The sequence below is a fragment of the Ochotona curzoniae genome, unplaced genomic scaffold, assembly GCF_017591425.1.
Source record: "Ochotona curzoniae isolate NIBS_2020 unplaced genomic scaffold, NIBS_Ocur_1.0 scaffold_3890, whole genome shotgun sequence".
Lineage (NCBI taxonomy): Eukaryota > Metazoa > Chordata > Mammalia > Lagomorpha > Ochotonidae > Ochotona > Ochotona curzoniae.
In genome coordinates, this window is record NW_024467115.1 from 24,398,695 (window position 1) to 24,414,893 (window position 16,199).

A 16,199-nucleotide genomic window follows, 5' to 3' on the forward strand; every position below is an offset into this window, starting at 1 on the left:
CTATAAAACACATGTAGTAGCATATTATTTGTTGACTTTGGGGGCATATGGATGCTTACTGTGAGTTTCTTTCAGTTCTGTATGCTTGAATTTTCTTATGATAACATGTTTTCAAATAATAGGGTGGGTCAGCTTCCTTGAAGCTTTGCAAACATAACTGCTGAAAATCCAAAGAGAACATTAATTGCTGTATTGGTGTATTACTCACATGTCAGTTTACATTAGTGACAAATTCAGAATGACTTAAGTGTTTTGATTTACCTGGTGATCAATTTTTACTGAATCTATAGCCTTCATTCTTTCAGCTCATTTAAATGTAAATGAAAGCCGTTTTAAAATCTCATTTTTCCCCCTTTTACAAATGCTACATGTGTCGGCTACCAGACTCCTGACTTCCTTAAGTATGAAACATGTAGTATTGATTTCCTCCATTATTGCAGATTACTGCTCCTGTAAAGATTAGAAAGAAAGCATCTCTTCTAAGTGCATTCATGCTTTGAAATGCAATATAACAGAAACACTGAATTTGTACTCCTGTGGAACAAGGTTTTCTGCATCTTTCTTGGAACAAGAACATTTTTTTTTTATGAGGCAGGCGTAGGTGGCCTATCCTTTTGGGTATTGATTAATGTCTTTCAACTTGTCAAGTTAAGAAATTTATCAAGATTCAGTTCTGGCATCATTGTCCTGATTCTGGAAGGACACACAGCTTTGTCAAAACAATGATTTGTTCATAATAAGTTACTTCAAATCTCATTCATATTTGCGTCTTGTTGTTTGCTGTGTCCTGAGCTATTTAAAGCTGCTGCTTTAGGATCTGGTTTAATCACATGTGGTGTGGTTCTTTCAGGACACATGCTGTTGTTATTTTTAAGCTTTTAAAACCATTACCTTATTGTGTCTAGTGCTTCTCACACTTTGCCAGAAAACCTGAATTTTCCCCTTATCAGATAAAGGAATGATGAAAAATGTTGCAATAGGATTGTCTTTTATTTATTGAAAATTATGTGGAATTTTATATTAATTTCCACAGATTTTATACTAATTTCCATGAAAGAATTGGCATGTCAACCTACTAGGCCAGAAATAACTCAAAGAACTGTTCGGGTAATTTTAAAACATTTTTATTTATTTGTAATGCCTAGTTTGTGTTCTTGATTAATTGCTCTTGATTAATTTCTTGCACTTTAAATTAAATCAGAATTAACATGTATTTATTACAGTATAGGAGAAACCTCATGTAAGACTCAAAACACTGTGGAGAACTGTAGAGTTAAACCATATGACTGAAGACCCAGGAGCCTAGCACACCGTAGTTTTCCTTATATACAGGTTATTGGGTCTCCCCCATAGATTCCTCTAGTACCCCGTTGCTGGAGGGGGTGAGCCTGTTGCCTGCTATCCAGCCTGCTGGCACTCAGGAGACAAATAGACGAGACAGGGGTTCCGTGTAAGCAGTTTCAGTTTATTTGGGAAATTCAGTTTTTATATAGAACAGCGAACAGCCTCAGAGCAGGAATTCCAGGGATTCCAGGAGGGGAGAACTAGGATCCAGTTGTCATCAGCACCACTGTGGAAGCCACCTCCCATAGGCCAGGGGCAGGTGAGTGGAATGGTCCTGGCCAATGAGTCTTTTTTTTTTTATGAGTCTTTATTTGAAACAATTTGGCACCCCTTTCCCCCACCACCCTGTTTCAGGCCCAGGTCTCTGCCCTTGGCCGCCTTCTTGTTCGCTGCGTGTTAACACGGTGACTTTGACTGTTGGTTGCCATCTTGTTGACTTAGTGACCCATTCGCCCTTGCAGCCCCATAACAGGCGTGTTTCGAGAAGAGGGGAGGTTTATGAAAGCAGAAGGAACTGAAGACTCATTTGAATGTTTCTCGGCGCCAGTGTCTTAAACAGAAAACAGTCTTCTGGGAGGTTGAATCAGCAATTAGTGTGGAAAGGAGAGTGAGTGCTGGGCTGAAGGGAGAGGTAGTTATTCTGGACATGGCTTACGCCGTGTGGAGTAAGACGATCATAAGACGAGCCTTGCACTTTTTGCTGCTACATTGGTTTTGCCAAGATACAAATAATTCCTTTTAAAGAAAAGATCTCTGTATTATGCCATTAAAGAGCTGTTAGTGATAGCTTTAGAATATGGGTACATAGCAATTCACCTTTAATTTTGGTTGGCAAATTGAAGTAAATTAGTTTAGAAAGAACATTTAGATTTTTCTCCTGGGTATTATTAAAAAGAAAGTGTTCATTTTCCAAAATGCAAAAAGGAAAATAAAGCTTCTTAGTGAATTCTGTTAACTAAAAATGGAATATTAATATTTTCCTATGTTTCATTTTTTTGTTCTTTTATTGACATATATGTATTTATAGTTTATTTATACAAGTAAGCAATCTTATTTTGGCTGCTTTTTAAAAAAGATTTTATTTTTATTGGAAGGACAGATATACAGAGAGTAGGACAAACAGAGAGGAAGATCTTCCGTCTGATTATTCACTCCCCAAGCGGCCACAACAGCCAGAGCTGAGCCAATCCGAAACCAGGAGCCAGGAGCCTCTTCCGGGTCTCTTACATGAGTGTAGGGTCCCAAAGCTTTGGGCTGTCCTTGACTGCTTTCCCAGGCCACAAGCAGGGAGCTGGATGGGAAGTGGGGCTGTTGGGATTAGAACTGACACCCGTATGGATTCTGGCACATTCAAGGCAAGGACTTTACCTGCTAGGCTGTTGCGCCGGGTCCTTTGGTTGCGTTTTGATTGTTTTTTTTTTTGCCTGTCAGAGGTATTTTTCTAACAGTTTTTATAGAATTTTAACTAGGAAATTGTAACTTTTGCTGTATATGTTCTGTTAGATTCTTTGTGCTGAGTAAATAACTTTTGTGTAGTTTAACCTCTGAATGCCACAGTGGAGTTCTGGTATATGTATTGTAGACTGTAGCTGATTTTTTCCCCCTGGGATAGGATCCTATAAGGGATTCTAGTGGACCAGAGATTATATATTGCCAAATGGCATGATTCAACATATATTTCAACAGAATATGCTCTTATTCTGTTCCCATTAACCTTGATTGTTATGATTAACTTTGGAAATTTATGCATTTTTAAAGATCATTTTTATTTAAAAACCAGGATACAGAGAGAAAGAGAACCGGAGAAAGAGATTTTCCATCTACTAGTTTGCCCTTTCAAATAGCTGACTCTGGACTGGGCTGAAGCTAGATCCAAAAACTTCCTCCAGATCTTCCATGTGGGTATGGGTCCTGTGGACCTGAGCTATTTTCTGCAGCCTCCCCAGGCCACAAACAAGGGGCTGGATTGGAAGTGGGGCAGCTGGCACTGGAACTGATGCCCATATGGGAATGTAACAGGTGCATGCTTAATTTACTATACCGGGGCTCTGGCCCCAGGATTTGTCTTACAACCATTTATTGCTTGTTAGAATGTTTTTTTCTTGTATCTATGAACCTTTGTTCCTAGCAGCATTTAAGTTTTCTTTGACACCGAAGGCATCTCTTTGACATTTCAATACCTTGTTACAGTCTATTTGAAGTTAAGGAATGCTAATTACTTAGAAAGCAGTTCTGTCCTTAAATTGATGAGGTGAATTGATTCCTAAGTGAGCACAAAACAGGAAGTCTCAGTCCCTGCAGTGAAGTTTATTTTATGAAAAGAAAATAAAAGACACTCCTGTGATTTATTAAAAAAAAAATCTGGGAGTGTGTGCTTGGCCTTGTGGGTAGGGTGCCCACAGCTGGTATCAGAGTACCTGGATGTGATGCCTGGCTCTCTGCCCGACTCCAGCTTCCTGTTGATGCAGACTCTGGAGATGCCAGTGGTAGCTCGTATGTCTGGGTTCCTGTTATCCACTTGGGAGATCTGGATCAAGTTCCTGGCTTCAGGGTTGGCAACCCTGGCTGTTGTGGCCATTGGGGAAGATTAAACAAGCAGATCGAAGTGCTCTCTCATCATCTCACTCTCTTTCTTCCTCTCAAATATATAAATGCACATTTTTAAGTATCTGGTCACAGATCTACCTGTTGGTTTCTAAAAAGATGGTAGAAGATATGAGACAAAAATATGTCCGAAGCATTGTGTTATTAATTAATTCTGGAAATGTCTAGCCACTCTTGATACAGCAGGAATGTTTTAATCTCAATAGTCTTATGTAGTTTGAATCAACCAAATGTGCTTGAACTGAATGCATAGGAGTCAGGTTGAACTACAAGTGTTTTCAGGAGATGGATTGTGTTGACTTCTGCACCCTTACTTCTGCGTTTCTGTTTCTTTGTTGCTGCAGAGCTATTGGTCTATGGAGTTGGGCTTGTTTTGCCCTGCTTTCCCCATCTGTGCAGTACTTACAGTGACCCAGTTCCTCACAAGTTGTTCATTTCCTAGAATGTGCATGGCAGGGTTCTACCCAGCACACTGCCTGTAAATGTGCAAGTCATCCTAGCCTTCTTGTAGTTATATCTCTTTAGTGGTCTTAGAGGAGCCAAACTGGATTACAAAAGAAAAATGAATGTGAATCAGAGAATTGAATGTGGGGCTGGTTTTGTGGCATATGAGTTAAGCTGCTGTCTGTGATGTAAATATCTCATATTGGCATCAGTTTGTGTCCCTACTTGATCTGGGCCTTTACTGTCCTGCTGGGAAATCAGCAGAGTATGGCCCAAGTACTTGGGTCTCTGCCACCCACAAGAGAGACCCAAATGGAGTTCCAAGCATCTGGTTTCAGTGTAACCCAGGCCCAGCTGTTGTGGCCTTTTAGATTCAGTAGATGATTCAGTAGATGAAAGATTTCTCTCTTCCTCTCTCCCTTTCTTTTTGTAGCTTTACCTTCCAGATAAATTAAAATAAACAAACAAATAAAACCAAATAATGAGATTTTTTTTAAGAACTCAACACTTACATGATACTGTCACTGTTCATAAAATTATAGGCCAATCACGTTAGGAAAACTGGACATCTCTCTGATGGGCTGTAACTCCCACTGGTCAGCATGAGAACCAAGACCGGGGGCAGGCCTGGCTAGAGGCGGCGGCAACTTCTAGCATGAATGTATGCTGTTTAGTGGGCTTGGTTGGGTTCTGTTAGGCTTCAGTGCACATTGATGCATACAGCTGATGACTGGGACATTGGACAGACTTGGCCTGTCTGCTGCACAGACTGGCAAACATGGGATTCAGAGCTGGGGGTGGTCCTGTTAGGGGATATTGGGGATCACTCTGATTAGGCTGCAGTTCCCACTGCTGTATGTTAGGGCCGAGTCTGTGGTGGGCAGGGTTGGGCTGAGCTGCAACATGCATTAGCTTACATAGAGGTGGGGATGTAGAAAGAATTGACTCCATAATTGCAAATATCAGTGTTTGTAGGCTGATGTGGGTGGCCGACTGTCAGATGCCATATTGGCAAGCACACACAGACTCAGGTCTGGAATCGCCTCAGACAAGATTTCTTTGGGGAATCCTCCAACTAAACCAATGGACTCAGAGCTTCAACCATGGGAAGAATTGTAGGATCTGTGGTCTCTCCTTGCAGTGCATATGTCAGAATTGGGCCTCCTCAGTGGAAAAGACAAAGCAGTGGATAGCATGCCCAGATGCACATGGAGGATATGGCAACCCATTGGGGTTTGCCCAGGTACTTACTGGCAATGCTGGCCTGAGATAGTTGACCAGTTTGTCTTGGTGTGGTACTAGATGTCCTCTGTAGTCTCCAATGGGCTGCCATATCCTCCATGTGCATCGTGGCATGCCATCCACTGCTCTGTCTTTTCCAACAAGAAGGCCCAATTCTGACACACACATTGCATGGTCAGTTCGCCAGTCCCAGATATGAACCCTCAGGTTCCTGCATGCCCCCGCCTGTGCCATTCCCAAACCATTTGCAAGCCAACATCCCCAAGCCTCCACAAGCGCACTGTGTGGGGCTACCTCGCACTCCCCAATGACACCATGGGCTGTGCTGGTCTCCCGCTGGGGCCTAAGGACCTGGGCCAGCCACCTGGGGCTCATGGGCCCAACTCCTACCATGCAGGTATAGACTAATCTTATAATCTCTGTTCCAACAGAGGGGACATACTGAGCTTAGTGGGATTTTTATTATTATTATTATTATTTTTCTGTTAGATTAATCCAGAACAACAAATGGCTAACTTCACAAAAATAAACTTTCATTGTGTTAAAATTGCATGTCCCATTGGCCAAGGGATTGCCATACACTGACTATCACCAACCTCATCAACAGCATTGACACATCAGAGATATTTGAGATTTTTTTTAATGAAGAAAGTAACATGGAATGTAATTATTGCTTTGCCAGGCAGAGCAATGATGGTAGAACTTCCTTTGCAATTTTATTATCAAACTCAATTGCATCCAGAGCTGTTCCTGTGCTCCTTTCATTAGCACTGAATAAGTTTTTCCTTTTCATCAGTCTTGGCAAGAGATAACCTGTCAGTTATCTATAGAACATTTCTTAGGAATGAATCAGGGTTCTGTTGATTGTCACTTCTACTTTATAAAGTTACAATCTATTTCTTGCAAAAGCTCGGAATTCTTTGCCTTCCGTGTGCACACCATTTTTGCTTTCCACTTTTTATAGTTAGCAACTGAAATAAATTAAGAGCTCTTCATTTTCATCTTATGCTATTTTAAGTATAGATTTCGTTTTATGATATCTAGCATGTTTATAAACTAAGAAGAGTCATTTCGAGGATTTTCTTACAGTTTTTGTTGTTTGAACCCTCATTTCTTTGTAAATACTTGCCTTTGTGAGTTGCAAAAAGGCCAACAATTTTCTAATTGTATACCTGCTTTAGTAGGGCTTAAATTCAAACTGCAGGGATTCTTCCTTGGCTAGGCAACATGAAATATATTTGGGACAGTTTTGCATGTCTTAACAGTTAAATTCAAGGCAAACCTAAAGGAACTACTCTCTATAACTGCTAGGTTCTGAAATGTAATAAAACTGGGAGTTGTTAGGAATCAAAAATGAATTTGGTTTTATTCAGTACTGTTTATAAATCAGTATTGATATTCAGGATATAAGATAACTGATTTGTTACTTGTATGATGACATCGTTCTGTGCAAAACACAACTTTTCAATTGTATGCAGCCCGTTTATGCACAGTTGTGTTGGTTTTTGCAAACAGGGCAGAAAGGAGAGAACGAAATGGAGGGGAGTGGTGGGTAGAGAAGAAATGAGTTAGATGGTCTCTAGGACCTATAATAATTAGCATTTTCAGCAACAACATCTGTTGCTGGCAATACTGGCAGAATCACAGGAGAAAACAATCGTTAAAAATCAGCTAATGCTCCATTTAATGCCATGCAATGTACCAACATTTTCAGTATTTTCACTAGGCTTGTATTTTCTCATTTTAGTAAATGTGTGTTTTGGAGTTTGCATGAATACCTTGCGTTTATTAAAAATGTGCTGAAGACTTCTCCAGACTGACCTGAGGTTAAGTCCTTTGTTTCTAAAGGTTCGAAGGGATGTTGATCGAAATTGCTGTAAACATGCATTATGTGACACTTTATATCTTAAAGACAGAAGCATACACACACACACACACACACACACACACACTCAGAGAAAGTACTTTCCCATCTCCCATCTACTGTTTGTCCAATATGCCAGTGATAGTCCAAGCTTCTGGAGGCTGAAAGTGGAGATTCAGTCCAGCCTCCCGTGGTGGTACAGGAACTGTCAGTTATGCTGTCCCTGCTGCTTTCCTGGCTCTTCATGAGCAGGAAGCTGAAGTCAGAACCGAGAGATCAGTATAGAACCCCGGTGCTCTGATATTAGAAAGTGACATGTTACTGACCAAATGCCCATACTCACCATGCCCCTCAAATTACAGTTTTTTGAATTTGAACCTACTTGTAAAGATTGTTAGAAATTGTGTTCTAACCTGCAACGCAAATTTACTTCAAACCTTACTGACTTGATTTTTTCTATTTCGGATTTAAGCCTTAAAAATTTCATGGCATTTAACTCAATTAGAGTAATTTCACTGATATCTCATTGTTGCCCTCCCATCAAGTGAGCCCTCCTTAGGAGGAAGGGATGAAGGGGCTGCTGCTCTGCCACCTGGTGTCCTGGGCTTCCTTATCTGGTCGTTTGTCCATTTACCTGCTGGGTTGAAAGTAGGTTAAAAAAGAAAATAAATCCATTTCTTTCTGAAGGTAAAACTCACTAGGCAATCAACATTTGAGTCATAGATTAAAAAAATAAACAAATTTCGAATCTGTGTAATTGCTTTTGAGAATAACGTTGATACAGAAGTTTTGGTTTGGGAAATGGTGTAATGAGTGTTAAGTATTTCCTGTACAAATCTTGTTAGTCCTGTGTTCACTGAACTGGATCTCCGTTGTACCCTTTTCTGCGAGGCCAGTGCACTGTGAAAGTGGTTTCTATGGCCCTCTTAGTTCACAAAATTCTGTAAATCATGTCTTTGGAGCTGCATGAGCATGTTATATTTGCAAGGATATGGAAAGTCATTCAGAAAAGGACACATTTTGTTGCTGTTGCTCTCAATGTTTTTCCTGTGCTAAGTTTTGTCATGAAAGTGAGTTTACGAAGCTCTCTTTCAATCGTAACAACTTTTAACTGTTAATCTCTTCATTGAAGTTTTTGAGAAGGACCACTGGTTTCACCAGGTGGTGACTATTTGACTTTCAGTATACTTTTTAGATCCTTTCGAACTCTGATGTCATGCTGCGACTGGGTCCTAGACTTTATCAGTTCTCTTAGGGTGGCACACTTAGACTATCCAAATGAACAAGAAACTAGTCTAGAAGCTGCAGTTATTTCATCCATTTCTTTTAGAGAGGGTCTTGTCCCAAGAATATGTGCCCAAGAATGCAAGTATAACCTAAAAGGTCAGAGACTAGGAAAGGCTGAAGCAAGAATAAGGACTGGTAAAGCAACCTTCCCTCCCTCTGGTGACCTGGTCCTATCTCATTTGCGATGTTCCTAGTGTTGGATGCAGTCAGAGGTGGCCCCAGTAGCTGGCCCAGTGCAGCCACTCCTCTGGCACTGGGGATATGGTAACACTAGCTGGACTGAAACAGCCATTTACTCTTGATGCTTCATGTTCCAGCTGGGAAAGGAACCAGGAGAAGCTCACTGAGGACGATGCTGGGTTGGCAGAAAAACGTCCATTGCCGAGCCCTGGGGTTTGGGGTGGTGCACCCTTTCCCAGGTGTCTGTTCAGTCTCAATCCATTCTGGCATAATAACCAGAACCCAACAAAATCTGCTGTTAGAGCTATCTTTGTTTTACATACAACAACCCCATGTATCATAAATATTGATAATGGCTGACTCTTCTCTTGTTATAAAGAATTTTTACCCAACTATCACTGGAACTTACCAAACATTCATAGAATAAGAGTTCCTTTAAAACTCCACGTGCAGTTATCTATAAGTCATTATCCCCAAACAGCATTCCTGGCGTGACTTCCTTCTCTGCATACTGTCCTCTCATGCAGGCAAAAGAGTAAAGTCTGTCTCTGCAGAAAGTATTAAATGTAAATGAAAAATTAATGTAGAACACTGCTAAAGACTTAACGAGTCACTGAGGAAAGCAAGCTTTATGCTCAGCAGTTAGGTTCATGAGCTATATTATGTCACCTCAGTGTCATAACGTTTTGATTTTCGTAGTGTTGAATTCAAACCCATGAATTACTTAAGTCCTCTGGGGTCCTAGAGGTAAGAACCTAAAAAATATCACAATAAGGTTGTCATGATACTTTGTAAAGGTAAAGTTTTATACATGCATGCACAATTAAAATATATACACATATGCAAACATTTGAGAAACACAATCTCCAGTATTCTAATATTGCTATTAAAAGTAGTGGTCAGGCTGTCACTGGTTTCTTCCTCTACATGCCTGCTTACTGGAGCAGGGAATGGATTCTTATGAAGCAGAACCTTTAATTTACTTACTTGAAAAGCAGAGAAGCAGATGCATAAATACAGTGAGGTCTTTGTTGAGTCATTCCCCCAATGCCCACAGCAGCCAGGGCTGAGTCAGACTGGAGTCAGGAGCCATGAAGCAATCCTGGTCTCCCATGCAAATGGCAGGCACCAAGAAATGGATTCCTCACCCGGTGCCAGCAGGGGAGCATTAGCAGGAAGCAGGAATCCTAAGTGATGCAAGCGCTCAAAGCAGGGCACTCCAGGTCTGAACCCTGACACCAGACACAAACCTCAGGAATGGTTATCTACAATCAAAGCAGGGCACTCCAGGTCTTAACCCTGACACCAAACACAGACCCCAGGAATGGTTGTCTACAAGTATTTAATACATTAATTCTGCTTCCACAGGGTACTGGGAAATAATGTTGAATGAGCTTCTTGGTGGCAAAGAACAATCTACATTCAGATGTTTTGCAGATAGAGAAATAGCGAAGTGTAGAGTAAGACCCATAATATTCTAGGAAGAAAAGAGTATCTATCAAATCATTGAGAAGATTGCCCGTCTCCACACCCTCCCCCAACATCAGATTTCTGGGCAGGTTGAGTTTGTCATCTCAGGCTCAGCTAGCCTGAGATAAATAAACATTTCAAAAGTAATTATCCTGTTTTCTCCAACAATGGACTCCATTTGTGCTACGTATTCGTTGTGTGAGACAAGTGAATGAATAAAAGCAGTTTGGTTTTCTCAATCTGTCAACTGCCTTTGATCTTCTCTTTACTAGGGGCACCTGTAATTAACTGGTAAATGAAATAGTTTAGTGGAAGGACTGATAAGTCCCTTTCAGTGTTTTGGACAATGGAGTCTGTGAAAGGTTAGAAGTATAAACTTTCCTCGGCAGTTTTCAACCCAGGAATGTTATTTACATGATCAGTATAGGAGTTTGAGCAATTCTTGAAATAAATGAAGATAACATTGGATTTCAGCGTCTAAAACCCCTAACGTATTAAAGGCATGGATTCTCTTATTTCCTGTTATGAAAGTCTTCATCCTGCATAGTCCAAGTAATGTACTCCTCTTTTCTGGTGTTCCTTTCTAAGATGTCACATATTTGAGAGAGAAATTGAGACGCAGAAAAAGTCCATCACTCAACTTTATCAAATAGTACAGATGGATGAAAAGACATTTTAATTCATGAAAACATTTTACTTAGCAACCTAAGTCCACAAAACACTAGCTCTATAGTTTCAGTGAGGAGTCTAAATTCATTTTCTAAAAAGCTGAACAAATCTAAGCATTATTACTAAAGCTGAACGCTGTGATATAGCTTTAAGGGAAAAGACACTCCATGACACTGGCATCCCGTATGGGCACCAGTTTGTGTCGTAGCTGCTCCTGTTTCCATCCACCTCTTTGCTAATATCCTTGAAGAGGCAGCAGAAGATGGCCCAAGTTCTTGGGCTGCTGCGCTCTTGTGGGAAGCCCAGATAGAGCTGTGGCTCCTAGCTCAAGCATGACACAGCCCTGGCCATTGTGGTCGTTTTGGAAGTGAATCAACTGCTGGAGAGTTTTCTCTCTTTTGCTCTTTCACTCTGTATGTTTGCCTTTCAAACAGATAGTGATAGCAGGGAGCTGGAGCCTAAGCAGAGCAGCCAGTAAATACAGCTACCCTTAGGGCATGTTGGCTTTCACATGGCAACTTTATGCTCTACGTAATGACTGTCCCAAATAAATTCTTAAAATGAAAATCAAATTGAATGCTTTCAGTTGCATAAGTTTCTCAAAGGCACCTGAGGATATTACTCAAGTTTCTCAAATGTAAGGATTTAGTATTTTAATTTGTCACCTTCCTGGTTTAGCTCCCTCTTTCAATGTGCACGTAGACTGTCTCTTTAGGACTGTGCCTGTCTTATGCTCTTGGTGGCTAACTCAGCAAGTACTTCTCCTGGGAAGCCCATCCTTTAGATGCTTGGCCTGAGTTTCTATGCTCTTTGCTGACTCTTCCCATCCTACCATTTCCTTTGGTCAGTTTCTGAGGCCTTTGCTTCACATTCAAACCTTGTATGCAACGCCCAGGTCCTCGTTGCTTCCTTTGCCTTATCTTCCATTCCTGTTTGGTCTATGTCAGTTAAGACATTGATTTCTGCATCTAGCGTGTTCACCTAAGCAACCATTTCTCTCCAACTTCATTGTTAATCAATCAAAGGCATATGATTTTAACTGGAAAATAATCTAGCCATTGAGTTAGTTTTATTTCTCCTTCTAATATTGCCACTTTTCAGTCTAATCAGCAGACCTGCTGATCTCTTGACTGTTAACCTGCCTATGTGGCCAGAGTTTTATTTGTCACTTGATCACTTTTTTTTTTCTTTTAAATTCAAGTCACCTGGCCCTCTGTAACTGTGCCAGTTTGTCGTCTTTGGTCATCTTTACACACAACATGCTTTGCTGTCTCATGCCCCTGCACCATATTCCCTTATTCAGAAATCAGTTTTTACTGGTTTGCATGTCAATTCCTTTTTGGTGGTAAAATTGGGCTCTAAAGGTGTATGATGTTTTGTCCTGCGTTCAACTCCCTTTTTCTGGACTAGATAAGCAGTGGGTCGTAGTATACGTTAGTGAAATCTTGAATCATTTGAGAACTCTTAACTAAGCTATTGCTTAAATAATTCTCACAGCTGTGATCAGTGTTGCTGCTGAAGAACTATTTAATAAACTGGAGTAGTTTGTGGCTGGATTTTAAAGTCAATTTAATGAGTATTATCAAATAATAAACGTGAATCATACAGATGAAAGAAACAATTTAGCAAATCTTTTACATTAAGTTACAAGTTTTAGCAATTTGTAGCTGCTATCATTGTAATGCTAATGAAAATTGTGAGCCAGTTGTATTCATTTCCTTATCTGTCATGGATCAGCATTTGCTCTGGAAGTCAAATTTTCTCTGATACATGTTTTATTGGTTGACTTTTTTTGACATTAAAAAAATGAGGTCAAATTCAGGTAGCATAAAATCAGCCAAAGTGAACATCTTTTCATTTGATTTTTCTTATCTATGTTACTGTAGTTATTTTAATAGCCTCTAGTAAAATTCGGAATGCCTTTCAAATTCATTTTCAAGAAAAGAATTCTTTAGCTTCCAAAAATCATGTGCCCACTCATTTATTGGCCAGCCTCTCTGAAATCCACCCCAGTTGCCTTGCAAATCGTGAGCGCGCCAGGCTCCACTCCAGGCCCAGCTGGTTCCCAGCAGAGCAGACCCGCCGGAGCCCTCCACCACCTGTGTAGAAATCTGTCTGGAATCTCTGAAGACTGTGTCTTTTATTGATAATTTCCTTGCCTTTAAATCTGTGGACTGAAATCTATTGAGGAACACTGCCCCAGTGGATTTGATTCGGACACTGCATTATTGATTTTTTCATGCAGAACTAATTCCATAATACTGTTACACTGTTGGTCATTCTCAGGATCAATAAAAATGACCTCTTGAGATATCAGGGGGTAATTTTCTTTGGGATTAGGCAGGGATGTGCTCTGTCTTTGTCTTCCACCTGTTCACATAGTGTAAGTTCTTAATGATCTGATTCCACATTTGGCTGAATTCCATCAATTATACTGTTACTCTGGTAAATGTGAAGAGAAGCGTTCTGCAGTAAAGAGATGAAATATTTAGTGGCATAAACTCGGAAAGGACATCCTCCCCCCTCCACACACACACACACCCACACATCATCTATCTTCTAGTTACCTTTCCAAAGGTCCCCAGCAGCCACAGCTGGCTGCCTGCAGATCAGTCTGGCTCCCACAAGGTTGGCAGGGCCCAACTACCCCAACCATTACCACTTGGTCCCAGGCTGCATAGTCCAGGAAATGAGAGCAGAAACAGTGCCAGTATTAAAACCTAGGGATGCTATATAAGATGTGAGTATCTCGAGTGATGACTTAATCACTTTGTCAAATGCCCCTCCCTCCCAATTTATTCACTGTTGACCCAGTTCATCGATCCCCACCATCTTTTATTCTTAAATTATGATAGACTGATTTCATTTGATATTCCTTGTATTAAGTATGACTACAAGATGAAGACAGAAAGTCATTTCAGTTTGATACCCCTGTCTGCATTTGGCAGCTCATTCCTGGTAGTAGCATGTTCTGTTTTATAAAGCTAGAAATTCTGATTTTGTACATACAAAAACCAAAGCATAACTGTTGGATTGCACGTGCTTGCATGCTTCCCCGTCTGGAGTCAGTCTGGTTTCGCCATGTGGATTAGTTTGTTCCCCGTGGGGTTTGCATCAGGGTGAATAAGCTTAGCCTTGGCTTAGCCTGGGACCTCTGCAGCTCCAGTCTGGACTGTGGAAGGGGACTTCTCACTAGGAATTTATCCATTTTGTTCAGCTCCTCATAACTGTCCATTGGTGATGCTCTGCATGGCCAGATTGTTGAAACAAAATTTTCTTAAATTTTAGTAAACTGCACAAAGCAACTGTTTTGGGCATCCTAATAGCAAGGAATACTATCTCAAATTCTTGCCACTCAACTCAATACCATTGTGAGTTTGATTGAAAGCATAGGGAGAATAAGTCTGAACAATGCATTTCAGCTAATTCTCTAGGTAATTCAAAATTGACCCCTAGATTTAGTAGGCTGTTGGGAATTCCCTTACTTGGTATTGTATTGTGACTCTAAAAGCTTGTTTAATTAAGTTGTATTTTCCTATTTTAAAAATGTACTTACATTGCAATTCAGAAGATGGATCTTTTTCTTTGCTAGCTAAATGAAAAGGTACAGAGAACATTCAGAGGAGCCATCTGTTACAGCTTGAAAGTTATAATGAGGGTAATAATGTTTTATGTCATTGTCATACGCTGGGAAAGGGAAGCTTTGCTAATGGAGAGAAGTTTGCCCCTCTGTCTTATGACATTATTTTCAAATTTGCAAGGCTATTTTGTTGGCCCTTTTTCTAAGATTACATTTATTTTTTACGTTGATAGTCCTGGGAAAACATCCTTGTGATAGTAACAATTTTTAATAAGTATTTCTTCAATATATAGAAGCTCTTTGTCATAAGCTCATCTTGTAATTCGAATCTGTATGTTTGTGTACCAATTAAGTATGTACAAACACAAGGAAGTAATAACTGTACTTTGGTTACATACTAAGACTTTAAAATAAGTTTTCAAAAAGTGTTTGCCTCAAATACTTTTAACAGTCATTAATAAATTTAAAAAATGAACACTCTTTCCTTTAGTTCCTTGCTACACTCTCATTAATTTGGTATGTTTGTTTTTGTGCCTCCTCTGTACTGACATTTGTGATAACCTTAGCTCATTTGTTTTCCATGATCATGGTCATTTACTGTTTGGAAGCTGAAGTACTGTGTGCTCATATGCTATGTTAGTTAAAGCTAAGCATGGTGTTGCATCATCACACAATAATTACAGTCAAAGAACATGCTAAGTGTGTGTTGCTTAGGCTTAAAGGTTTCAAATGCTACATTAAGTATAATAATTAATAAATATGAAATTCCCTCTCATCAGAATTTAAATTGTTTTGAGAAAAGACATTCTTTTTAAAACAATGTATTTGATTTATTTAAAAATTTGAAATAATTAGTTACAAAGAGAGTAAGCAGAGAGTAATCATCCATCTGCTGGTTTACTCCCTAAGTGACAGAAATGGCAAGAACTACACCACGACTAAGGCGGGAACCAGGAGCTTCTTCTGGATCTCGCACGTGGCTTACAGCAGCCCAAGTACTTTGGCTATCTTCTGCTGCTTTCCAAGACCATCACTAGAAAGCTGGATTGGAAGTGGAGCATCACAGGACAGAAACCAGAGCCCAAATGGAGTTTATCCAGCTGCCAACAAATTAGGGTTGGAGAAGAGACTTTCTTTAGATGAGGATTAAATTGACCATATATGAATCTGGACATAATGAAACCTTCTTACTTTTAAATAGGATTACTTGATTTTGTTGACACTTTGCAAATAATCCATTATATTAGGTTTAATTGCTTTATGATCTTTATAAGTTAAAATAATACAGGTCTCAAGGTAATAGTGACATATTATGAATTTGCTATAATATTACCTATCAGTAACTATACTGAATTCCTATAAAATTAGGCAATGCATAGTATTAATTTTATTATGTCAATAGACTGATCACAGGTGGACTTACTATATTATTACTTTTTTTTAATTGACAAGTACTAGTTTAGCCATATTTATATTCATTAGAAAAATATAATTGTGTTTTTAAGCCACTAGTAT

General features: G+C 39.8%; 1 protein-coding gene across 10 annotated transcripts in view; it reads left to right on the forward strand.

Moving 5' to 3' along the window:
* UTRN (utrophin) overlaps nt 1-16,199 on the forward strand; it is a 491,247-nt gene that overhangs the window by 279,241 nt on the left and 195,807 nt on the right. The window lies entirely within an intron of this gene.